The sequence below is a fragment of the Equus quagga genome, chromosome 22, assembly GCF_021613505.1.
Source record: "Equus quagga isolate Etosha38 chromosome 22, UCLA_HA_Equagga_1.0, whole genome shotgun sequence".
NCBI classification, from domain to species: domain Eukaryota; kingdom Metazoa; phylum Chordata; class Mammalia; order Perissodactyla; family Equidae; genus Equus; species Equus quagga.
The window spans coordinates 558450-583629 of record NC_060288.1 but is presented as its reverse complement, the minus strand read 5'-3'; the positions used below and the strand labels follow the sequence as shown (position 1 = coordinate 583629).

Below are 25180 nucleotides of genomic sequence, written 5' to 3'. Positions count from 1 at the left end.
CGGGCTGCTGTAGCAGAATGTGTGCACTTAACCGCTGCACCACCGTGCCGGGCCCCTCTTGAGTAGTTTTAAATGGTTCTGAATTTTCTTTACTTTTGCATTTGGGGCAAAACAGATCAAATTAAATAGATACAACTTTAAAAAGATTGATTTTTTTCAAATGTGGGTCATAACATTTGTATGTAACATCTATGTGAAATACACACTAATCCATCTGATTGCTCAGTATGGATTTTGATGTAACGTAATGTTTCCAGAAACGTGGACGTTAGATAGTAACACAACATTTTCTTTTTAATTTTAAAAGATATATTTTAAAGAATATTAGTATATACTTCTACTTATAGAAAATGATGCTGGTTTGACACTTATTGATAATAATTCTAAAGATTCTTTTAAAAATTATTTAGGTAAAAAGATATTAGGAATTGAACAGGTGTTATTCACATGCAATAAAAATTGTGCAGCTCCTGTGTGAGGGGTTGAAGCTGGGGAACAGTGGCATATTGTTGCTCTTTAACTGCGTGACTTGGGCATGTCACTGCACTTTTCTAAGCTTCAGTTTCCTCGTCTACAAAGTGGAGATTGGACCTGGTGATCACTGCACTGCCTGTTAGCATCCAGAGCTCACAGACCACATTTCACTCATCTCTCTCTCCCAACTATCAACATGGTGAGAGGAGCACTGCTGCGTGGCTCAATGTGTGACTGTGAGATTCAGTGAATTCACTGACACCCCTCCAATTCTACCATCGAGGAGCCCTCTAAGTCTGTAGTACTTAGTATTTTCATTTTCCTTTCAGTCGCCTACTCATAGAGATACATGGTGCAGCCACAGGCTTGAATATTTAAACAAGTGGTTGAGCTTATTTGTACCCTGGACGTGAGAGATGCAGTGAAGGAAATGAGAGAAATGGTGACTGTCCTCAAGGAGTTTACGGTTCCCCTGGGCAGGCACTTAGAGGGCAAGTTAGGCGTTTCCGTAAGCATCCAACTGCTTTACCTAAACATAATTGACGTAATGCATAGAACTGGATGTGGCAAATTTTACCCAGGATGAGGAGGGGAAAGTTGTCAGCGAGTTTGGTGAGAAGACGGGACATGACCTTAAAGGAAGAGAAGTTTAACAGAAGGAGTAAGAAGAAGGACATTCTCAGCTGGGTTGGCCATGTGCATAAAGTCTGGGAAGTGAGGTTTTTAAATGCATAATATAACAAATTCACCAGCAAACAAGCAAAATAGTAAGAGTTGCCTACCCCTGATTCAAGCACAGTACTTGCAATCTAACATACTTTGTTGGTTGAGTCATTTTGTTAGTTTTGTCTTGTCACCAATGATTAAATTATTAATCATGTCCTTTTTTCATTTCCCAAAATATTCTCTAATTATAAGGATCTTGACAAACTAGGTTACTGTTTCTCTTTCACTTGTTTGTTTTGTAAGTATGGTGTAGTTGTGTGTGTTTGTTTATGAGAACTGCCAACTATGATTTCACTTATTTCTTTTGAAGAAATTCTATGCTGTTATAGGAACATGGGAAGGGGTGGATAAATGAGTCATGATCAGATGCCACTGGTGGTGGCTGGCACCTGGCTGATGCCTGCAAAGTGTGCCAAGGCTGTGAAGGAAGCCCTGGCTGGTGCCTGTGCCCTCTGCTTTGTGGCTGATTGAAAGGGGTCAAAGAAAGGGCCGGTCAGAGGAGGTAGAATCCAGGAGCCTTCAACAAGGGGCTGTTGTTACCTTGCCAAAGGAGCTATCTAGATAACCCGGGGCAGGCAACTTCTGAGCCACTTGCCATTCTTAAGCCTCATGCCCCTGCATGATTGGTTGCTTCTGTGTATCCTCTTTCATGTCCCTCTTTCCTCCTCTACTTAATTTTACAATTGAAGAAATCATAAAGAAGAATTCCACCCTATCAATGAAAACTAGGTATAACAGTGAAACAATTATCAACTGGGCTTCATCATGGAGCATATTTCACACTAACAAGATCTATTGACGTGTGTTAATATGTTAGTGTCAAGCTATATATAAGATTTACAGATCTCTGTGACAATAGATATAAGGAAATCAATAATCCTATAAGTGAAGCTATCGATATCTATATATTGATAAATAAGAGGTATTGATAGCAAAAGCTCTGTATAAATATTTCTAAAGCTGCTTCTTGGTAACTCAATTAAATTTTAAAGTTTGGTTTTTTAAAAAAATTTTCCTCTAATCACCTGAAACCACATATTCCTTATCCTCAAACTTCAAAATGTATTTCCTTCCTTCAATTGGCATTATTCATAAATAAAGAAGAAAACAAACCTTATCTCAGCAAAACCTGATGTTTCAGGGAGTTAGGGCCCTCCAAACATCATGATGTAATATAAAGGCTGTCATTGAAAGGGCAGGGACATTTAGAGCTGCCTTTGATCAAAAGCACTCACCCCGAGCCCAGATTGAATGGCAGGCCCTTCAGACTTGCTAATCCACTGGTGCTCAGTGCAGTTGCTAGGGAGGCAGAGCTGGGCACAGAGCAAAGCCAGAAGTTTCCATAGTTATAGGAGACAGAAGTCAGCCCCAGTGGGTACCCTGGACAGGGGGCTGGCCTCAGAGAGCTGAAGGGGACTCTGACAGGCTGGGGGAAAAAAAGTGATCCAAGAGAAAGAAAAGTCTTGAACTTTCTATGAATTGTTGTTTCTTTCCTATCTCTCTTCTTCCGTTGTCTCCATAATTTATTCCCCATCCTTTCTTGCTTCTTTTGTGGAAGTGATTAAAGGTCTCAACTCAGCACTCTACAAACAGAAAATTTTTAATTTTTTTTTTAAGATTTTATTTTTTTGCTTTTTCTCCCCAAAGCTCCCCTGTACATAGTTGTATATTCTTAGTTGTGGGTCCTTCTAGTTGTGGCATGTGGGACGCCACCTCAGCGTGGCTAGATGAGTCGTGCCATGTCTGCGCCCAGGATTTGAACGGACAAAACACTAGGCTGCCTGCAGTGGAGCGCGTGAACTTAACCACTCGGCCACGGGGCCGGCCCCTAATTTTTTTGATACTTGATAGTAAACTTGCTCTCATAATCTCCCTGTTTAGGCATGGGGTAGGAGGGGAGGATCTGTTTAAACTCATCAGGCAAAGTATCTCCGTCCCATCTGATACTGGTTTACATCTCAGACTTTTCTAAAAGCTTCGCTCTCTCACCCTCCTGCTCAGGCTAGTTTTTTATTCAGGAGCAGCTGCTGCCACTGTTGGAAACAGCGAGTTGCAGAGCTTGACCTGCCCTGCTTTCCCCATCCTTCTTATTATCCCTCCATGTTTTCCTTTGAGCCGCATCCTCTGCAGAAGCAGCAGTTGAGCTGGAGGGAAGGAAGACCATCTTCCGATGGGGATGAAGGCAGTCTATGGAATCCAGAAGCCTGGCTATGGTCACTCCTTTGTCAGCCCCTGCTGTGGTACCATTCTCCAGTCTGGCTCCTGGCGTGATGATGCAGACTCAGCTGCAGCTGGATGCTATTTGGTGAAGGGAAATGCCCATGACTTAGACCTCAGTCATTCTGGTTTCCATGGCCTCTGCTAAAATGGAGATTCCAGTGTAGGTGGCGTACAGCATTTTCATGGGCAGCCTTCAGCTCCAATACAGCTAACCAGCCTACAAGATCACAGGAGGATAAACAGACTTTCCTGTGGCTCTTGCCAGCAGCACATGCTGTATGCCATCAGGCTGGGTAACTCTGCTTTGCTGAGTGATCACAAGGGCAAGCTTTTGGCTCCCATCCCTCAGTTATCCTCACTTGAGTCATAGAAATCAGCTGGGTTTTTGCCTTGATCCCCAAAGCCACAGAGAACTGGGATGGCAATGGCCTTACTCTCTTTCCTAGGTGTGCTATTCACTATCTCCCTGGTATTTTCCAGTTAACTAGTCTCTCCTTGTTGGTCCTCTAGCAAGAAACTTTCCAATCCCACAACTGCGCCATATCTAGGGCCAAGTGGCAGGAGGAGATGAGAGAGAGAGACAGAGGGAATGGGAAGCAATGGGATTGGTCCCACCTCTTAGAGCTGCAACTCCACTGAACAGAGAGAAAAGTTCCTCTCCTTTTGAGTTTTGGAGTTTTGGGTCTAGCAGGTTGCTATTGCCACTGCTGCCACAGGATTATCTGGTGTCTGGGACCTGAGAGATTGGAGAAAATAGAAAATAGAGGGATGATTACTCCCCATTCTCTGAAATTTAGTAGATCCCTTAATTGCTTCTCAAGCCAGAACTAGAGTGCTTCTCCTGATCTCTCCTTGTCTGCATCACAGCACTCACTTCCACAATTCCAGCTGCCTCAAGTTCACGTTGGGAGATACTGGAGGGGAAACAAGATGGTAAACTCACCACCAGTTCAGTGCTATTTTGAGTTCTAATGTTCTCCCCCTGTCTGCCTGCTAGCATACATTTCCTTTGTGGGGTCTTTAAACATCTGAGCCATGCGTTCTCTCTGGGTTTTGTGGTTGCATTCAGTGAGAGTCACGGTGGCTTGTGCTGACTCCATCAGACCTGGAACCAGAACTTCTGACAACCTTTAAGCATGACATAGTTTTTTTTAACCCAACCAATTTTGTTTTGAAAAAGTGTTATTAATTAAGTCATCATTATATAGAATAGAAATAAAAGATTACTAGATTTATAATTTCTCCATGCCTCAGCTTTCCCTTCTGTAAAGTGGGGATAATAATAATTCTTACCTTACAGAATTGTTATGAGGTTTAGATGAGGCAATGTATGTGTAACGCTTAGAATTGTGCCTTAAATATAGTGTTATATGAGCATTTGGTATCATCATCTGGCACCAATCATTTTTGTAAAATGAGATCTATTTTGAATATTTCAAATATATATTCAATGAGAGCTAGAAAGACAAACATAAATTTTAAGCAATTATATAGAATGTTGAAAGAAAATAGGAAGTAGCATGCTTGCTTACTTAGTACTTATGTATTTTGGTTTATTCCAAGTGCTATGGGAAGTCATTAAAGAATTTGGGGCAGAGGAATACTATAATAGGATATATATTTTTATGCCACTCTGACCACTGTGAGGAAAACAGACTGAATGCAGGCAAGCATGGAAGCAAGGGACACAGATTAGAGGCTCTTCACTGGTTCAAGAAAGAAATGCTATGAAGATGGACATGAAATATATTGTGGAGTAAAAGTGACAGATGATGGAAGGGAAATGGATGAGTTCAATGAGGGTGAAGGAGGAATCTTGAGCAACTGACCTATGGCAAAGCCTACAGACCAGTAAGTTGGTGTCTAGGGGGCGGGATGGTGGATTAAGAGCTCAGTAGGGATGTGTAAGGTCTGAGATGTCTCTGAGTTCATCCAGATGGAAATGTTGGGGAAGCAGTAGAACTCTGGGGAGAGAATGGGGATGAAGATAAAAGTTTAGGAATCATCAGCATGTTGGAGAAATTTAAATCAACAGATAGAGGTGAGATCACTCAGGGAGAAAACGTAGAGGGAAAAGAGCAGAAGTTCAGGGCAAAGCATTGGGCCTCTAAGACATTTAGAGATCAGGCACAGAGGAATCAAAGTGGTCACAGGCTCAGGCACAGACACTGGCTAATCAGATCAGATGCCAGTGGCAACCCTAAAACAGGGTCCTGGAGGCCCACTGATGTGCTGGATTAAACTAACGTTTAGCAGGGCCTAGAGGAGAGGCCAAGACAGCAGGAGGGCTGGGTCAGGAGTGGCTCAGGACAGTAGCTATTTAAAACTGGTATGAAGTATTTCAATATTTTAGCAACTGGTATAGCCAAACTGGTACAGACCAGTTGAATATCAGTCCTGGATCCTGCAAAAGAACCCAGAAGGAGTACCTAGGGAGGTAAGCAGAGGTTTTGGTGTCATAGAAGCTGGAAGGGTTAATTGTATCTAATGCTGCCAAGCTAAGGAAACATGAAGACCTTGACAAAAGAAACTTCAGTGGAAAGATGGGAGTGAAGCCAAATTCCGGTGGGTTGAAGAGTAAATGAAGAGCAGTATGCATAAAGCACTCTTTGAGAAATTTGGCTATGAAAGAGAGAAGAGAATTGAGGCAGTAGATGGAGGGTTGCATAAAGAGACAGTAAAATATGTTTGTGTGCCAGTGAGAGCAATACAGAGTAAGTATTGGTGAGGCAGAGTCGAAGGGAGAACCAAGGAGATGCAGTCTTGAGAAGAGAGATGAAATAGCATCAAGAACTCATCGAAAGCTAACAAGAGAGGCGAGTGCAGAGGCAGGCTGGCATGTGGATTTAGTGGCAGCAAGATGAAAGATCACAGCCTTGTCTGAGAGCTTATATTTCCCTAATGAAGAGCAGGCCAAGGTCATCACCAACAGCCCAGGAGATAAGGTGGGAATTTGGGAGCACAACAAGCTTCTACCCAACGTCTTTTTGTGAATTTTCACACAGTGAATCCCTTATTATATTTTTGTCTTTCTATTTCATTTTATTTTTGTCTTTATTCATTTATTTTGAATCTGTGCAACTGAGAAGGGATTCGTGAGGGATATTCAGGTGTATTTGTACCAGACAGATATCAGTATTCACTTAGTTTTGGAATATGGAAACTAGAAAACCAGGGAAGAGGTTTGAAACAGCTGATGAAGAAGCCAGACTGACAATGGAAAAAGTGCACAGATGCAATATGCATTTTGGAGTCTGAATGGAATGTTTGCTGCCTGTTGATATTTGAAAATGATAGCAACTGCCTTGTGAACGTGGACTCTGCTTAGCCACATCTTGGTTTGCCCATGCATTTTTCTGTGCCAGTTAGATTACATACGTGGAACCTGTTCAATCTTTCCATCAGGAGCCTTCTCTTTACCTTGTAATTGTACAGTGAGTCAGAAATCTGGCTTGCTTCTCTTCCACTGAGAGGAATGGTTCCAAGACTCATTTTAGATGTAATATACATATTCAGACATCCAGATTCTGCCTGGTCTGAGTAATTAGGTATAGGAAGGTCAACTTTTTTTTCTTTATTTGCAAAGATGCAGCTAATAAACTGCCCAGAGGCCACAGCACGTTCCTTTTGTGGCTTCTGAGTTTTAGATTTTGCATTGAAATAATATCTTTTGTCTCCTTGTATTTGAAAAAGATGAAAGAGCAAGCAATTACCCTGTAAGAAAGTTGCTATAAATGATCACGTTCAAATGAGATTGCAACTCAGACAAAGAGCAGCAATAGCATAGTATTTAACATTAAGGAGGGAAAAAAAAATCAGACCAAGAAACATGGATTTTCAAGATAACAGAATTACCTTTCAGTAGAGTGTACCTTTAATAAGGCAGGTAGCAGCATTTCTAGTACGGGAGCAGATAATTTGAGGAAGCAATGTTTTCTAATGCCATATGCACCAGCATGGAGACTGAAGTTAACTTGTATTAAATTCTATAGCTCTCTTTCTTTGGTGAAATGGCTTTCCAGCCGTGATTGATGTCATCTGAATACAGGAAAAGGAACCATTGAGAAGATTAAATCTCTGTGGCCACAGGTCACAGAACGGGGTGTGGATTCATTTGGGTCTAGGATTTCAACACACTGGTCCTGATTGTGTAATTTTGCTTTGTCAACACCCTGAGCACTAACTATACTTGCCCTTTCTGAACGTTCTGCCTTTTCTTGCCGTTTTGAGATTGAAATACGAGCTTAGTCCTTTCACCCCAGGGCTAGTGATGTGGATCAGTGAAAAGGTCTACAACTCACCTAGGAAGTAGATGTGTTGTTAGTTATGTCTGAAGTGCCTCTTCAGTAACCCTCATCAGCTGTCGTACCCTCAGGCTGGGCTCAAATGTCCCTTGGCAACATAGCAGCCCCTGCTTCTCAGTGGATTAAAACAACAAACGTTTAGTTCTTGCTCGTGTGAAGTCGGGTAAGTAACGAGAAGAGCGATCAAGAAGGTTTGCAGAGGCTTTTCACCGTCACAGCCCAGAAGGGACACACACATGCCTTCCACTCACGTTAGCCAGGACTAGTCACACTGTTCCGCCTGCCTGCAAAGGGGCTGAACGTGTAGTTTTTCACGTACCCACAAAGGAGAAGGAAACACGATAGAGAAGCTTCTGCTACAAATTTTCTTTCTGCTGAGAATATGTATAATATCATATACATCTATAATGTACAATGTGTTTAATATTCCTATTTTCTAAATGACTTAGTTCAAAAGTCCCTTGCGTCTAGAATTGCAGGTATACTAGGTTTAAAAACTGTTTGCACTATTAGATGTTATTAAGGGGAAAATTCATCATCATTATTCCTGTTTGAGAATAGGCCTTTTAAAATCATTTGTTTATAAAATAGTTTCAGATTCATTTAATTAGCTCACAGATGTTATTACAACCAAGTTTACCAAAAATATGCAATTCCTGGACTACATTTGGCAAATTCCCAAGGGAAGATCGTTACTGCATTTGTCAGCATGAAGAGAAGTAGAGGAGACGGGAGGAAGACAGCGGAGACATGGGGCGAAAGAGCTGGATCCATGCGAGATAACTGAGCTCTGGAAACATAAATTCCTTCCCTCCTTTCTCTCTTTCTTCTTTCCTTTCTTTCTTCCTTCCTTCAACAAGTATTAGTCAATCTCGGCCACACACCACAAACCCTGCCAGGCACCCAGGAGCCCATCATAAACATGGTAGTCCTTGTCCTCACGTTTGTTTGGGGCATGCTGAGTGCTGTAACAGTGAACCTCCAAACCTCAGTGCCTCAATACAATGGAAGGCTACTGTTGATTCACGGACAATCCAAAATGTGTGCTTCAGAGCCGTGGGAGGCTGTCTTCAATCAGGGGATTCACACATGGCTCCACAAAGATTACAAAGAGCTTCCGGAGCGCGTGACTGTAACAAGGCAGCACAAGGGGACAGCCCGCGGATGATCCTGGCTTGGGGCTTTTTAGAGGCCTGGCCGAGCAGTACTATACTCCACTCCAGATCCAAAGATAGGGAGGGAGGGTCTGAGCAGAAGAGGCTTAATGGACCAGAGAGCAACAAGCCAAAGGAGTCCGCTTTTGGTTTAGGGAAACAAAAATAAAAATTTTATTCATTCATTTGTTCAACAAATTATAATGAGTGCTTTCTCTTCTCAGGACTGTTCTGAGTACAGGGCATCCTTCAGTGAACACGACAGACAAGATCCTTCTCTCATGAGACTCATGGTGAAGTTTAAAATGTTCCTAACCAAAATTCTCCTTTTAGGTCTACACGCTTAAGAAAATTTTGCACATGTGAACAAGGAACCATATACAATTTATTACGTTATTGTTTGTAAAAGCAACAAAATGGAAACAAATGTCCATCAATAGGAAAAATGGATTGATTATATTTATTCAATAGAATACTATAAAGCAGATAAACTGAAAAAATTGAGTTACAACTATCAAGATGAATAAATCTCATATACACGATATTTTTGAAGGAAAGCAAATGGCAGAACGATTACTAATAGACCAGGGTTACGTTTAAATAAGTTTAAAACACTGAAAACCAATACCGTACAGTCTTTATGGAAACAAATATATATTAAGAGTTAAAAACATGCATTAGTACGATGAACACAGAATTCAGGACAGTGCTTGTTATCTCCAAGGAGGAAGCAGCAGAGGAAATGGACCGGGAAGGGATATGCAGCGGAGCTCAGGTGTATCTATATTGTGTCATTGTCTTAGAAAAATCAGAAGCAAATATGGAATAATGTTTAGATTGGATAAAGCTGGACGTAAGCACATGCGTATTCAACACACCATTCTCTGTTTTTGTTATTATATTTGAGCTGTGTTTGGCACCCTTTTTAACTAGACTTATTTCCTCCTATCTTCTTCCCATACTGCCCCCTCCCCAAACATCCTACATATGCCCTGACTAATGTCTCAGTTACTGATCCTGAAGAGGGGAGCCGTTATGCGTCTTGCCCTTGGGTGATGCATCTGAGGCCTGCTCCAGGAAGGAGGGAGGGGTAGGCACGGGCATCAGGTGCCCAGGTAGGAGGGAGTGGCAGGGAGGAGCATGGTCATGGCAGCTTGCTTCTTCAATGCATTTGTCACCCAGAATCCAGCAACTCAAATGCTTCTATAGCTCTTCTAATGGGAAGGAACCCATTAATTTTACTGTTTTCAAGAGAATTCAATGAACTCAAACTTTGGTGACTTTAAGAGTAGCAATGCATGTGCTAGGACTTCCTATCTCCACTCCTTCCTTCCTGGAATATCTGCCTTTTCTTTGGGCAGATGCCAGACCATCTGAGATACCTTGCCTGATCAGGCTAATTCTTGTATGAGCAAAGCCTTTTTAACTGCACGAGTTGAACTCCCTGATGTCTGTCAAGTAACAGTGCTCGCCACTAGAGCTATGAGTCCTCCTTGTGCCTAGGACAGCACAAGCACAGCCAGGTGACCGGAGGTAAATTTGTGGGCAAACACCAGTTTACTAGCTCCACCTCCAGGCGTGTGGACCTAGCCTAGGATAGGCCAAGATGACCTTTGGACCAAGGTGCTTCTTAGTCGGTGGCCTCACCATGAGTTATCTTCTCTCTTGATTGCGCTTTGGGTGTTTTCCACTGTAAATCTCTTTATATCCTTACTTCATCTCCTCATCTTATAAGAAATTTGCCTTTCTCTAAACAACACTGTCCCAGTCTTCTCTCCCTTGAGGAACTCATGTTCTCCTCTTCTCTGTCAAGAGGAAAGGAGTGTGTACATGTGTGTTGAGGCAGGGGTGGGGGTCGGAGTGGGAGTTAGCACTGGTCCTAGAACTGCCATGCATCCTCACTTGTTCTCACTACCTGCCTTCGACATGTTGAAGTTATCCACCGTGTTCTCTAGACCCACTTTCACCTTCTTAAGATGATGTTAACAGTTGGCTCATGATTTTTTTCTGCTTGAATTCGAGTAACTAGTCCCCATGTGGACAGCCTGACCAGTAGTCTTGTCACTCCAAGACTGTGACCCTTCTAGCCACTCGCCCTCTTGAGGACTATCCCTAAATTTACCTGCGTGGCTGGAGCCCTGCCAACTCCTGGCTGACCTTCCCACATTTTGATGACTAGAGGTAGTGAATATGTAATTCCCAGGAGGAAACGACACGAGCAGGCCCTCTACGGACCTGCTCAGGCAGCTTGGCTGGACTCCCTCTCCCTACTTACTTTCAGGTCTGTACCCAAGCACCTGCCCTTCCCAGTCCTTCTGATTTCCTAGTCCTGGGATACCAGATGGACCCACTCACCACTTTGTGTCCTCAGGTCCTGACCTTCGGCCATCACCAAGATTTCCAGTGACTGGACTCCTCCCACTTTGCATGGACAATCTCTCCCCTCCTGGTGTTGCTGGACTTCTTCCCCATCTTGGACTCCATGATTGGCTGTGTTAACACTGAGCCTCCACCCCAGTCCTCGAGCTCTGCATTTAGGTACTGAAGCACAGCTGGAGACATCCCAAGAAAGTGAATGTGTGCTTGTAGCAAACCGATCATCAACTCCTAACACTTTCTTTTATAACTTTCTAAGTTTTCTTATGAACTTTCTGCATTTCATACCACAGTAGTTTTGCAGGCCATCTCTGCTCTCCTCAAGCCTTCATCTTTTCTTCCATCCACCCTACTTGAGGACCTCACCAGGGAAAGGCTGAAACAAAGCAAATTGTGGGCACGTGACACAAAAGCCCCACACCCCCCCATCACCTTTATTGGTTTTTATTTCTATATCTGTTATCTCTTCCTTTGTTGTAGTATCAAAGGAGGAGATTTTCCTATTCCTTCCTGGCATTAATCCATCTACCCATGCTCTAAATTTCTTTACATCTGAGCTAAGCGATCTTATTCCCATATCATGCCACCTCTTTCTAGAATCTTACGTAGCCTATCGTTTTCAGTTAGCTCTTTGTATTCTTCCCCCTTCAGCAAATGTGTGAGTGCCTGCACTGTGCTGGGTGCAGTGGATACAATAAAGAATAAAATATGGCCCCTGCCCTCAGTCGAATAGGGGAAGATGGTAACATGCTATTTACCTGACTGTATTATAAGTCAGCATGACACAATGACAAAGAGTTCTGCAGGCGTTCACAGGGAGCAGCAATTACTCTGACAGGGGATTTTTATATTCTCAAGCCCTTCTACAGCCCCTAAGACAATTTCCCTGTTCCAGCAGCAAAACAAATAGAAAAGGAGAAAATGCGCGCAAATGCATTCATCCATCCATCCATTCATTCAGAAAATATTTATTAAGGGACTACTATGTGTCAGCGCTACTAGGGTGCTGGGGATCCCCTAATGAGCAGAAACACAGACAAGGTCTCTGCACTCATGGAGTTTATAGATAATTGAAGACAAGTTTTAATCACACAAATAAGTAGGAGCTGCAGTAAGTGCTAAAAAAGGGACAATGCTGGGTCATATGCGAGTGTATAATAGAGGGTGTGGTCTAATCCCAGAGAGCAGAGAAGTCTTCCCTGGACCTGGAACAATGGAATTACGAACTGAGGGGCCGGCCCCGTGGCCAAGTGGTTAAGTTTGCATGCTCCACTTCTGCGGCCCAGGGTTTTGCTGGTTTGGATCCCGGGCGCGGACATGGCACCGCTCATCAGGCCATGCTGAGGCGGCGTCCCACATAGCGCAACCTGATGCACTCACAACTAGAATATACAACTAAGTACTGGGGGGCTTTGGGAAGAAGAAGAAGAAGAAGAAGAAAAGAAGATTGACAACAGATGTTAGCTCTGGGCCAATCTTTAAGAAAAAAAAAGAACTGAAGGATGCGTGCTAGTGATGGAGGCAGGAGGAGGGCCGGCTCGTGCAGAACTTTGTTGGGGGAGGGAGCTTGACAAAGACCAGGGCTGGAAGGAGGCCGCTGAGGGGAGGGGAGCCATAGAAGGCTGAGGTGTGTGTATGTAAGATGGAGGGATGCCAGCGGGGAGGGTCTCATAGGCCAGCATAAGAAGCTGTCTGTTTATTCTAAGAGCCATGGAGCTGTTGAAGACCTTCAAGCAAAGAGGGGATGTGACCAGATATGTGAATAAATGAACACTCTAGCTGAAGTGTGGGTAGGGGTTTGGGGTCAACTCTGGTGAAATTGAAAGAGCACTGGACTTGGAATTGGAGTCATAGGTTCTCTCTCCAACTCTTATGAGCTCAATGACCTTGGGCTTGATTTCCTTCTCCGGACACTGAGACAGTTGAGAGAGGATGTATGTGACTAACTCCTGGCCCATAGGAGGTCTTTGGCCCTCCTATGAGATATGAGATTTGTCTAATCTCATATCTTTTTCACTTTTTTCTAGGTCTCATTGCTGTTATTTGTCTGACAAGAGCAGATGTGGGTGATGAGTATAAACTGTGGAGCCCACCACATTTTTGTGGCTAGTTCAAAGAGCACATTCAGGCACGTCTCACAGGCTCAGGAGTGGTGGAGTCACTTAAATTAAAACATTTTCTTTTTTCTAATTTGCAAATTGCAGACTTCAAAGACTAACTTAGCAGAGCTGATGTGGCCTCCTTGACCTACATCGTAAGTAATGAGCTCTTGATCCAAGAATTATTGCAATCTCTATCACAAATTGGCTGGCTTGTTTCAACAAAAGTGGTATCTTTTCAAAATCTTGGCTTCTTCAAGACTTTCAACTTTCTGCTAGGTTCTGCTTGGAACTAAGAATTTCAATTGTTCCATTCCCTCCCTTATCATAATTGTTTTTCATTAATGGGTTAGTCAAGTAAGAGGTTAAGCTAATAAGTGGCAGGAATGGGATTCAAATGCAGGGAGTCTGGCTTCAGACTCTGGATTTTGCCAGGCTCCTCTGCTGTCTCACTAGTCAATGCAAGCTCAGGTGCCCAGGAGAGATAATACCTAGATTTTTACCTTTTAATTAGATGAGAAAATAAAGCCATCTTTGCCATCATCCTCTCTCATAGATCTTAGAGGCACAAGAGAGCCTTAGGAGCCCAGAAAGCTCATCCACACATGTCCTTGAGGGTTAGGGCATTCCTGCCCTCCTGCGTATGTGTAACTGCAATGATGGTAGAGAGTGTCCTGCCTCCTTCTCGGAGAATATCGCTTCCTTTTAGAGCTTGTTATGGGCTGAACTCTGGCCCCCCAACCCCAGTCCATAGGTTGAGGTCCTAATTCCCAGTACCTCAGAATGTGACTCTTTTTGGAGATGGGGTCTTTAAAGAGATAATTAAGGTAAAATGAGGTCATATGGATGGACCTTAATACAACACAACTGGTGTCCTTAAAGAAGAGATTAGAACATAGAGGCGACCCTGGGAGGACACAGGGAGAAGGTGGCCACCTGCCAGCCAAGGAAGAGAGCAGTCAGAAGAAACCAAACATGCTGACTCCTTGACATTGGACTTCTAGCCTCCGGAACTGTGAGAAAATAAATTTCCATGAGTCAAGCCACCCAGTCTGTGGTATTTTGTTATGGCGGCCCTAGCAGACTCATACAGAGCCTGACGTAGTGCTACCGAATCTATGTAAAATGAGAAAACCTGATTCCGTTTCCTAGCTTCCCCGCTCACATAGAACAGATCTGACTCTAACAGTGACAGTTTTCTCTATTTTGTGAATGAGTCTGCTTACTAATTCATAAGCAAATTGCCTCTCTACACCTTTCTGCTGAACATTTCACAGGTCTTATGTTTATTGACCATGTTGATGACTTGGAGTTGCCTCTCTTTCTGCTCTCCCATTTCTCTTACGAGGTTAGATAAGCTAGCACTTTGGCAGTTAAATTGCTTGGAGGACATAAAGTATTAATTCAGCAGCTGAGCACCTTTCACTCTTTTATCCATTTATCTCCGCTGGCTAAATGGTTTTCACCATGCTCAGGGCTGTAAACCATGTCTCCAGGAATCTGCCTTTCAAAGCTGTGGGCTTTAAATGGGGAGACAAAGTACACTGTGCCCTCATGAAAGGATCCCGTAAAAATGGCTCCAGCTGCTCCTGCCTCAAAGGGGACAGGTCTGCCAGGACTCCGATGGCCTGGAGGAGAGGGTGGGGCCACCTCTCTTTGAAGAGCCAATGAGGTTGGCTCCATTGTCCCGCCACCTTCACTGGCATTTGGGTTAATTTCAGTCCCAGAGGGCAGCCATCAAGCCTGGCCTCCTCCTGGCTGCCACTTCTGGAGAAGGAATTAGAAGCTGTCTGCCCTGTTCTTTGAAGTTGTTGGATGTGCACATACTGCTTGTTTTTGGGTGTGGGCAAGCCAAGGATGCTGACCGGTCAGCCAGTGGAGCTGCTACAGAAGCAAGGATAGAAGTCCAATTTGCATGAAGCTTCATTTTTTTAAAAAAAATTTAACCACAAGATACTCAGTGGCCAAACTAGGCTGTGAGTAGATGTCACTTGACAGCAGAAACTTCAGAGCAGGAGGCCCACCTGGCCACAGCATTGGCCCCAGGGCAGTGCGATAGTCAGCTTCTGCCTAGAGCACTGGCACCTTGGGATCCTTGTTCTAGAGGGTCCCCATTCTTAGGGAGGAGAGGGCTGGTTCTCTGCCTTGTTAATTCGTATCATTCAACACGTCCCTATCGAGTGTCTACCTTGTGCCAGGTATTATGCAAGATGTGGGAGAACAGCAACGAACAGATAGTCACAGTCGCTGCCCGGTAGGCTCAGCAGTGTGGTTGTGCAGGCAGCAAAGGTTATGTTTCCTTCCGCCACCCACACTCTATAGCTCCCTTTTCTGCGACGTTTCTTCCATTCATCTGTCCCCTGCACACTCCTATTCCTAGAGGTTTGGATCCAAGGAAGAAAGCTGCAGGAAAAGTGATGCTTATCCCAAGGCATGTATCTTAATGGCAGAATTCTATCATCTGGCCAGGAGATATTTTACTGTAAGTGAGCATCTTGTGGCTCCTCCTATTACACGATTCTGAATCCTCTACTTGTAATGAAATCTGCACAACGCACTCGTGCTGCTGTAGCCTGGAGGCCACGTGGAGTCACTTGAGGGCTGCCCAGAGGGCCAAGAGCTACAGAGTTAGAGAGAGACCTCAAGGCTTGCAAATCAGCAGTGCATTTTGTCATTAGCAGATAAACAGCTGAGTGGCACTGCATTTCTCTGCTGAGGCTCTTAAATACTTCATCTTCTCAAGAACCTAGCTTAGTTCCTGCTTCCTGCAAACAGATTTATGTCCCCACACGCACAGGAATATGAGGCCTGCTGGTGCTGAGCCCCAGAGAGGTAGTAGGGTTTGCAGAGGATATGCTGACAAATGTAATTGCTGGCAGCTGTTGGTCCCAGGGCTGCCAGCCATAAGGTTTAACCCCTAATTCTCCCAGTACTATGTGAGCTGAGGATGGGTATAGATTATTCCAGATCAAAGACACACGTTCATCCGCGGCCCACACCTGAGAACTTTGCCCCTGTCCCTACCCACTTTAATGCCTTTTCTTCTATTGCAGGAGTAACCAGCCGTTTCATTTGCCAAGACTTGACTGATAGTAAGCTCCAGTAGTAAGCACTGTTTTGCTGTGTCAACAGTATTTCTTTGAAACTTTTCTTGTCAGCTTTAACAAAACCTCATCAAATCTTACTAAAAGGATTAGCCTCTGGAGTTTTATTTGGATATCCCAAAATTACATTCAACTTGGAAGGAAAAAAGAAGTTTAGTAACCTGCCTTGGAAATTCAAGGCAAGGTTACACTTGGGCATTTTAAGAGACAGAAGGAAATGATAAGGGGTACAGTGCTAGGACTGAGTGAGAAGGAGTAGGCAGGCCCTCTGTTAAGTCTGACCTCAGCCAGATGCATGGTGCTAGGAACTTAGCTTACATATGTGGAATGAATAGAGATGGCCCAAGAAAGAAAATTCATCAGTGCTAAAATGATGAATAAATCAGGATCCCTGTCAAGTCTGAGGGTAAGATCTAATTATTTCACCCTGGTTCTACACAACGTTCTCTTGTCTCCTGTTGGATAGTGTCAGTAACAGTTTGCTTACCCAAATTAAACTTGAAATTAATTTCAACTCTCCTTGGTAACCATTTATTAAGGACAAAACATAAAGGATGATAGTCATGGCCAAAAAGAAGGTTTAAAGGAAAGTATTTGAGACTCTAGTAATGGTTAGCCTGATGCAAGCCCTGAATTCAACTGGGGATAAAAACGCCTAGCAGGTTATTGCGAGGATTAAATGAGATAATACGTATAAAGCATCTAGCATAATACTGGCCCCTAGGAGGTGCCCAAAAATTCTTAATAGCCCCCTCTCGACCTTCCCAAAACTAGCTGATTTTTGGGCTGAATGAGAGGAACTTTTACTTACTTCCGTTTCTAGAATTTCCTTCCCCTTTTAGGGGAGAAGATGTTACCACGGTAGGGAATCACTCCCTTTCTCTCATTCTATAGAGAGACCTCATCTATGGAAGAGCAAAGAGTTTTCTAACCACATGAGTGAACTTCTGTAGAATCAGTCTTAGAAAACAGTTACTGACAACTGCTGTTTTCAAGAGCTCCATGCTGTTGCCTGGAAATGCTTATTATTTTTCCAGGAAAGATGGGTTGGCTGTGTTCAAGGGAGACTGGCTACTGTCAGGCTCAGTTCTCTTAACACTTCTGATATATTCAAAATAAAGGATATGTGAGAGGAATATCCAGGCCCTTTGGTCAACTTTTTCCATGGTTCTGTGAGTCTCTTGGTTTCTTATCATGCTCTCCTTAAAATTTTCTCCTTATTCCCTGTGAGAAATAAAGTCCAAACCCCTTATAACGGCATTCAGAGATTTTCACAGTTCAGACCTTAACTTCTTTAAAAGCCTCATCTCCCTGTCTCCCCCAGACATACCTAAGCCTTTACATTTTTCTATGTAACCTTCTCCATCTCTCCACCGAACGCCTATTCATCCTTGGAGAATCTCTTCTGAGAAGCTTTATGGTACACAAAGCTCTCATAGTACTTTCATAATTCTTTCAATATTACAGTACTTTTCACATTTTATTGTATTTTTTGTGTGTCTTTGTCATCACTAGACTGCAAACTCCTAGAGACCAAGACCTGGGCGTTGAAGGTCTTTGGTGACTAGATCAACAACTTTGGAATGAGTTGATAAAGAATAGTAAATCTGGTGAAAAAGAACAGGTGATAATTCACATATATTTAATATCTATAAACTGAGTGCTATGCTCGATGCTTTCTAGGATATAATTGCCGTAATCTTATTTAATGTATTCAGCAACTACATGGGGATTACTACATTTACAAATTAGTAAATGGGTTTAAGGACAGAGTGACTTGTTTAGACTAAGGATAGAGCCCAGATTTGAATCCCATCTGATGCTCCAGATCGGAGGCTCTTTGCATCACACCATGCTAGCTTGGAGAAGGGAAGAGCTGCAGTCGAAGACACAGGCTGGCATTAGTAAGTGGTACGAATTTGAGAATGGAAGAAGAGCATCAAGGAGACTAGTGGAGTAATTCAATTTGAGGTAATGCGGGGCTGGATAAGAGTAATAAATAGACAGTAATCAATGAAAGGGATAGCCATTGACAAGGAGGAGCCAAACTGAGAACCACACAGAAGAAAAGCAGATTCATGGCAATGACCAATGCAACACGGCAACGTATGTAGTCCCTGTTGTGGTTGGGGGTGGGAGGTGCTTGCAGGAAGGGCAGGACACTGTGCTGAGCCTGGACTCCCGGAGGCGGCTGCTCCAGGCCCTGCACTGGTATCCTCCCCAGCAACATGTGGAGCAGGAAGCAAAAAAGACTCAGGACTTGCAAAAAATTCATAATGTGTTCATGCCTATGTGAGTATTTGAGATTTGACACAATATGTGGTCATGGTATTGCCCCCCAACTATGAACCTAAAGGTGTCCTGCAAAAGTAACAGGCTGGATCTCATTTCTCTCCCATGGAATTTGTCAGGTCCACAGGGGTATTAGCCACTGCACAGCACGTGTGGTGCCTCAGCCTGCAAAAGCTGATGAGCGTGTTGTTTAGAGCTCTGCTCGGCTGAAGATCACAGTATACGAAAAGGTTTTTGACCCTGAACCACCACTAGAACTGTTTTGAAATCTTGTTTACGTAGCATTATTCCACACATAAGAATTCTCACCACAGCCATTTTGGTCAAATACGCTGCTTGCCAGTCTATAATATGTGACCAAATGTGTGGTCTGACGCTGAACATAGATTTGACTTCCTGGTTAATATGCTTCAAGACTTGGGTCTTTACTGTTTTTTTCTACTCTCCTCTGTTCCACCCATTTTTGTAGACTTTTTGTTTCTATAACATCAAAGTAGTTTATGGACAAGAACCAGATTATTGGGGAGGGGAGGCAGGACAAAGGAAGGGTCCGATCTTTCTGTAACACCCTCCCATTTGCGTTTTGGCCAACTCACCGGTGAAGTATTCCTTTATTCAATCTTACCAAGATGGAAGTTGTATTTAACTGGAGATGAGAGCAATTATTCTTCTCTTTTAAAGTTGTCCTTTCTCTTTAGGAAGTATGATTCTTTCATAGGCATTTAATTCAATTTTAAAAAGAGAGAAAGATTGAACTTTTGGCAGCCAACTCAAGCATTGCGGGTGACACTCGCACGCCCACGCCTGTGTTCAGAGCACTGTGTGGGTTTGTGATATTCCTCGGAGCTCTTCCTGGATTCAGTTGTCTTGAGTCTCCGTGATCCATAAAAAAGCATGTTCCTGAAGTGCTTTTTGTTTATGTCCCAGACTTTTTTTTAAAAGAAAACTACAGAAATTCTCTTGATGTCTAGGCCTGAGCAACTTTATAGACAACCTACTTTGCTGGCACAGAATTGAAGGTTTTTGATATTTCGATCACTGACATTCTGCTTTTACATGTGATTTTCTTTGCTTCATATGTGATAGACCGAGATTTATCATGCCTGACGTTTTGCTTTTAAATATGTGCCTTGGTTTGCTTGGAGAACATGCTGGGGACTCATACTCACATGGGAGCCTCACCCAGCATTTCACTAAGCATATGGAAGGGAAATGACTTTGTAGAATGTAATCCTAGAAGCTGGATCACCTGCGAAATCACTTTGGCATTTGATATCCTTAAAAAAAAAAAGAAAAGGGCCTACAGGGATGAAATACCGTATGTGAGGTGCAGTGTAAGAATCTGAATCTTTTCCTTCTCTTTTATTATGTAATGTTTTAAAAACCACACGTTCACCCAGCTGTTTCTCATCAGTTTTGTTTTGTTCCCATATAAACACATACACATAAAATAAAACAATTTTAATGAAAAGAGAAATTCTCTTTTTCCCTTAAAGTTTCTTTGATGATGGAATTCATGTAAAGCTCTACATTATGAAAATGTGCAAGTTAAAGAATCTAAAAGAGAATTTAAAACAAAATGCGGTTTTGATGGTCTCTTTGTCTTGTCTCTCTTTTTCATATATGTTCCTTCATTCTGTTAAGTCTCGATAACACCACATAGGAAAAGCACAGTTTTGAAAGAATATTGGCGATCAAGGTTTTTGGGTTCTTTTAATAAGTAAAGAGAAAGCATCAGAAAATTTTTGCCGACAAGATCAAAACAGAGAGGAATATTAGTTGCTCAGAGCGTGTTGGGACATATCCTTACTCTTGTCCTAGCTGTCCAAGAGCTGTCTGGGCATGTAGTCCAGTGTGTTTACCTGATACATGTTGACTTACAACCGTTAGCTGTCCTTGTGTGCAGCCCAGAAAGTTCAAGAGGTACAGCACTTTTAGCAGGCACAGCTTTGCAAAGTGACAGAGCACATTAGAAAATATTTGATTGTACCTTTGTAACCGAAAGTTCGGTCTCTGAACCCGATGCCAATCCAAATAACGAGAACAGAGTCTTGAGTGGAAGAGGAAAGGTTTTACTATGCCAGGCACAGGGAGCAAAGCAAGGGCTCATGCCTCAAAAATTGCTAGCTCCCCGATGAGGAACGGGTAGGGATTTTTATTTGGGGTTTTGGGTAGGGGAGGTGGCGCATGTAGCTTGTGCAGGTCGGTGTTTTTCTACCAGCCTGCATTTGGCCTTGAGAGGCTGCTTGCAGCAAGGCGGTGGAGGGGGAGGGGGAGATAGGAGGATGGCAGGTGGGCGTCCTTCGCCGTTGTCTCTTGTTTCGTCTTCCTGTTTGAGGTGGGTTCGAGCGCCGGGAGTCAGGAGTTGAGGTCTGGGAAGCCTCAGTTCCTTGATATTCTTGAGACAGCGGCTTTCCTGGCAAACTCAAGGACACATGATTAGCTAAACTTTAGTGTGCCTCCAACTCCAGGCCACCTGGGCTTTTAACAATTTGTAACTCCCATTTAGTTGTAAAGCTCAAATAGTCCAAGTTTAAAGAAACAGGTATTTACATATGAGTGGAGCTAGAGAAGCAGGAAAGAGGGTGGTGGGTTTTAGTTTTAACCCCATATACGCTAGGTACAATGTGGGGGAACTGATATCAGGGCTGATGTTAAGAGCCTGTAACACCTTTGGTACTGAATTTCATTTAAATAAAGAATAGTAACTTAGATTTCTATAGAACTTTATAGTCTGATGGTTTTCACATACATTCTCTCATTTAATCTTGACAAATTTGTATCCCTTTTACCATGAATTTCAGGCTGCGGGGACTCTGACTACGTAGAGATAACTAAAATAGTGTCGTGCAGTGGGGCACATTCACGATGCCTGTGCAATCTACCCCTTGAGGGTCCCATGAGCTCCTAAAGGTGGGATAATTAGCTAGACCAGCTCCAGTTAACTTTGTCCTTCTCTGAGTGCATGCCTTTCCATTTGGCTTCTGACTTACAGGATGTAGGGGGCCACATAAAAGGTAAATAAGTCAGGTTCTACATAAAATGAGGTGAAGTCTCACAGTGTTCGAATGTTGGAGTTAAAGAACCCTTACATACCGGGTGGTCCAAGCACGACTTACAGACAACATCTCTGATATCTCCTCTATTCTGGGATACTTCCAGGAATAAGGGACGTAGCTCCTCACAAGTTAGCTTATTCAGCAAGCTCAGCACCTGCAGTGATATTCTGGTCCCAGCCACCACAATCTCTTACCTGGCTGCCTGAGCCCTAACAGGTCTTCCCACCATCACTCTTTTCTGGCCCTCCCCTCCATGATCTAGTCTCCACACAGCAGCAAGTAATCTTTATCAAATATAATCGGGCCAAGTTATTCTCAGGCTTAAAATCCTCTAAGGTATTCCCACCACACTTAAAATGTAAATCTAAACCCTTACCACGGCCTTAAGGCCCCCAAGCCTGGCTTCCTGCCCACAGCTCCTGCTCCTCTCCTTCTTAAGTGCTCTGCACTCATCTCGCGAGTCTTCTTGCTATTCCGATTTCATGACCTTTGCACTCTGCTTCCTCTACCTGAAGGGCTCTTCCCATGCAGTTTTGCATGGCACATTCCCTCATTCAGTCAGATCAGCTCTCAAATATCCTCTCCTCAGACCACCCTAACTAAAATAGACCACCCCCCACCCCGCCAAGTCACTCTCAAACCCTTGACCCGCTTTATTTTTCTTTATAGCTCTTCTTGCTCCTTTATATTATTTAATATGTTTATTTCTGCAGATGTTTGTTGTCATCCTCCCCCACTAGACTGTAAGCTTCACGAGGCAGGGACTTTATCTCTTTCATTCTCCACTGAGTTTCCCAGTGTTGTCACATAGTAGGTATCCTATAAATATATGTTGATAGAATGAATAAATTAATTGTTAGAAAAAATTTCCTTCCACTTCAAGACTGAATTTATGTGGGATGAAAGATGACCCTAGAATTCCATCCCTGGATAATTGAAAGTATGATAGAAGTGAGACGTCAGCAGTTGTAGGAACCATAGAGTTGGAAGGCATCTAATATCATCCAGTCCACCCCTTACTCTAGAGAAAGGGCTGAATGATGACCTCAAGATCATGCGGCCAGTATATCTTGGACTGGAATCTATGTCTTCTGATTTCCCTGGCTTGTGTTCTTTCCACAACATCACACCATCTCATTTGAGTTAGCAGAAGGAGATGAGGTTGGATTTTGGATAAGATGATAAAGGTAAAATGATAAATTCAGCTTTGAACATGCTAAATCTGAGGTGTTACTGGGTTACTCAGATTCAGATGTCATGTGCTGTTAGATATAAAAACTGAAACTCAGAAATGAGCTTAGATAGGATTGACTTGGTAATTGAAACTGCGGGAAAGGATGAGATTATCAAGGGTGGATAAGGAGCAAAAAATAGCAAAAGAGAGAGAAGAGGAAAAAAAAGAAGGCAAAGGCCAGCTCCTTTGCATATGGAAGAAGTTTGTGGAGAAAAAAGGATCCATGTGGTTTCATAAAGTCGAAAAAGAAAGAAGGTCAACCGAGGAAAGGTCAAGTAGGACAAGGACTAGGCAGGAGGACATGCGGTTTCAGCAGTGAGACGTAAAAGGTCAGCTTGAGGGGACTGAGGTAACGAGGATGAGGGCTTAGTAGTTAGGAGCTCTGCAATTCAATTCCCTGGATTTGGATCCAGACTTCAGCATTTACTGTATGTCCTTGGGCAAGATTTTTAATCTCTCTAGGCCTTATTGCCTCATATATTAAATAGGGATAAAATAAAAATCTATCACATAAAAGTGTTATGAGAAATAAATGAAGTAATTCATTGAAATTGTTTTGCCCAGTACCTGGTACATAGTAACTGCTCAATAAATTTAGATATTATTTCTCTTATAAGAGTTTGCAATATAAAGAAAGGAGAAAGGTGAGATATAAATTTGGGAAATTAGCAGGGTCAAGGGAAGACTTCTTTTGAGGGAACAAAGTTCCCAAAGAAGGGAAGAAGGATCACAAATTTAGCCACAGGGTTTAGTTTTAGGGAAGATAAGATAGATTTTGAGATAGGAGCACAGAATGATTATAGAGATAAGAAGAGATATGGATGTTTTGATGAAGAGACTTCTATTCCAATGTCACCTTGTTAGATCAGTCCATGGCCCCAGCTTGTTAAGAGCTTTTGAGTCTATCTTACAAGAGTAAATGTTGGCTGGCAATCCCAACAATTCTGATGTGCTATAGTTTGATAAGCACTGCTCATTGCTAAGGATAGATCTCTACAGCATGCCATCAGAAAGCCTCTCCAAGTTGCCACTGATGAACATTGAATCAAGTTGCCATTGATTCGACACAATCTTTTTAGAATCTCAGGCCTGGAAATCATCTGAAGGGCCATTGGCCCAATGTCACCTGAATTCCCTCCACAGCGTTTCCAGCAGGCAGTTCCATATAAGCTGTATTTGAACAGTATCTCATTTGATATCTTGCAAGCCAGACCTTTGTTCCTCAGGTTAGATTCTTCGGCACAGAAAGTTCTCCCGCTGATCTGCCATAGCCCTTGAAATTGCAGTTTCAGTCACTCCTTAGGCGTAAGAGATTGAACGATTCTTTTAAACCACAAATGCATAACCTGGGAATGGAGACACTGGTCATGTCTTGTCTACAAGAGTCCTTTGTTAGTCACAGAAGACAGCCCCCAGGATAGGTAAATTCCAATGTGCAATGGGAGAGGCTAGAGCACAGGGGCTTTTAAAGAGGTTAAGACACTGCTAAAAGGGTCAGTCCTAGAGAGTTGCAACATGAAAGCACAGGGATTCAGAGGAAGGGAAATATTGAAGTTATGCTCATCCTTCTTGCCGCCTGTAGCGTGTTCTGGCCGTCGGCTGGTATTGGGGTGAGCTACTAACTAAAGGGGAGCCCAGGCCTGAGCATTCACTCATCGCCATCATGTGAAAGAGGACGTTTCAATTAATGGCAATGAGGTAATTTGTTTAACACATCTAAATGGACCCAGCCAGAGGTTCCTGGATCTCTAAGCTAGGAGAGCTGAAGGTAATCTCAGCCTACCTGTGGACAAGACTTCCAACGCCAGCTCCATAACCCGACCACAATCCCGACGGAGGCCAGCCCAGCACTCTCTGAGCTCAGCTCCTCTGAACTTTGTGTCTCCTCATCTGTAGAATACCTTATCTGTTAGAACGCAGGGAGCTGGAGAAAGACCTCTGGTGGATCTTCCTAACTGTAAATTCCAGGATAGCAGCTCAGCTAGAAGATGTCCCTGGGGACTCAAAAGGTCTTGGCGGGGGGCAGGCAGGAAAGGAGCAGCGGCAGCGCCAAAGTTTCAACCTAGGACAGACTTGGGGCAGCTGCTTGGGGGGGAAGGCTGGGGAGCTTGTCGCGGAGCTGCACCTGCACGGCAAGC

General features: G+C 43.3%; 1 protein-coding gene and 1 long non-coding RNA gene across 2 annotated transcripts in view; one reads left to right on the top strand and one right to left on the bottom strand.

Annotated features, from left to right (window-relative positions):
* Positions 1-25180, top strand: part of PSD3 (pleckstrin and Sec7 domain containing 3) — a 643022-nt gene that overhangs the window by 138595 nt on the left and 479247 nt on the right. The window lies entirely within an intron of this gene.
* Positions 2954-7389, bottom strand: LOC124231614 (uncharacterized). Its single transcript, XR_006886616.1, has 3 exons — positions 7276-7389; positions 4036-4156; positions 2954-3498 (listed from the first exon to the last, which is right to left on the bottom strand). It is a non-coding gene; the product is annotated as an uncharacterized LOC124231614 (long non-coding RNA).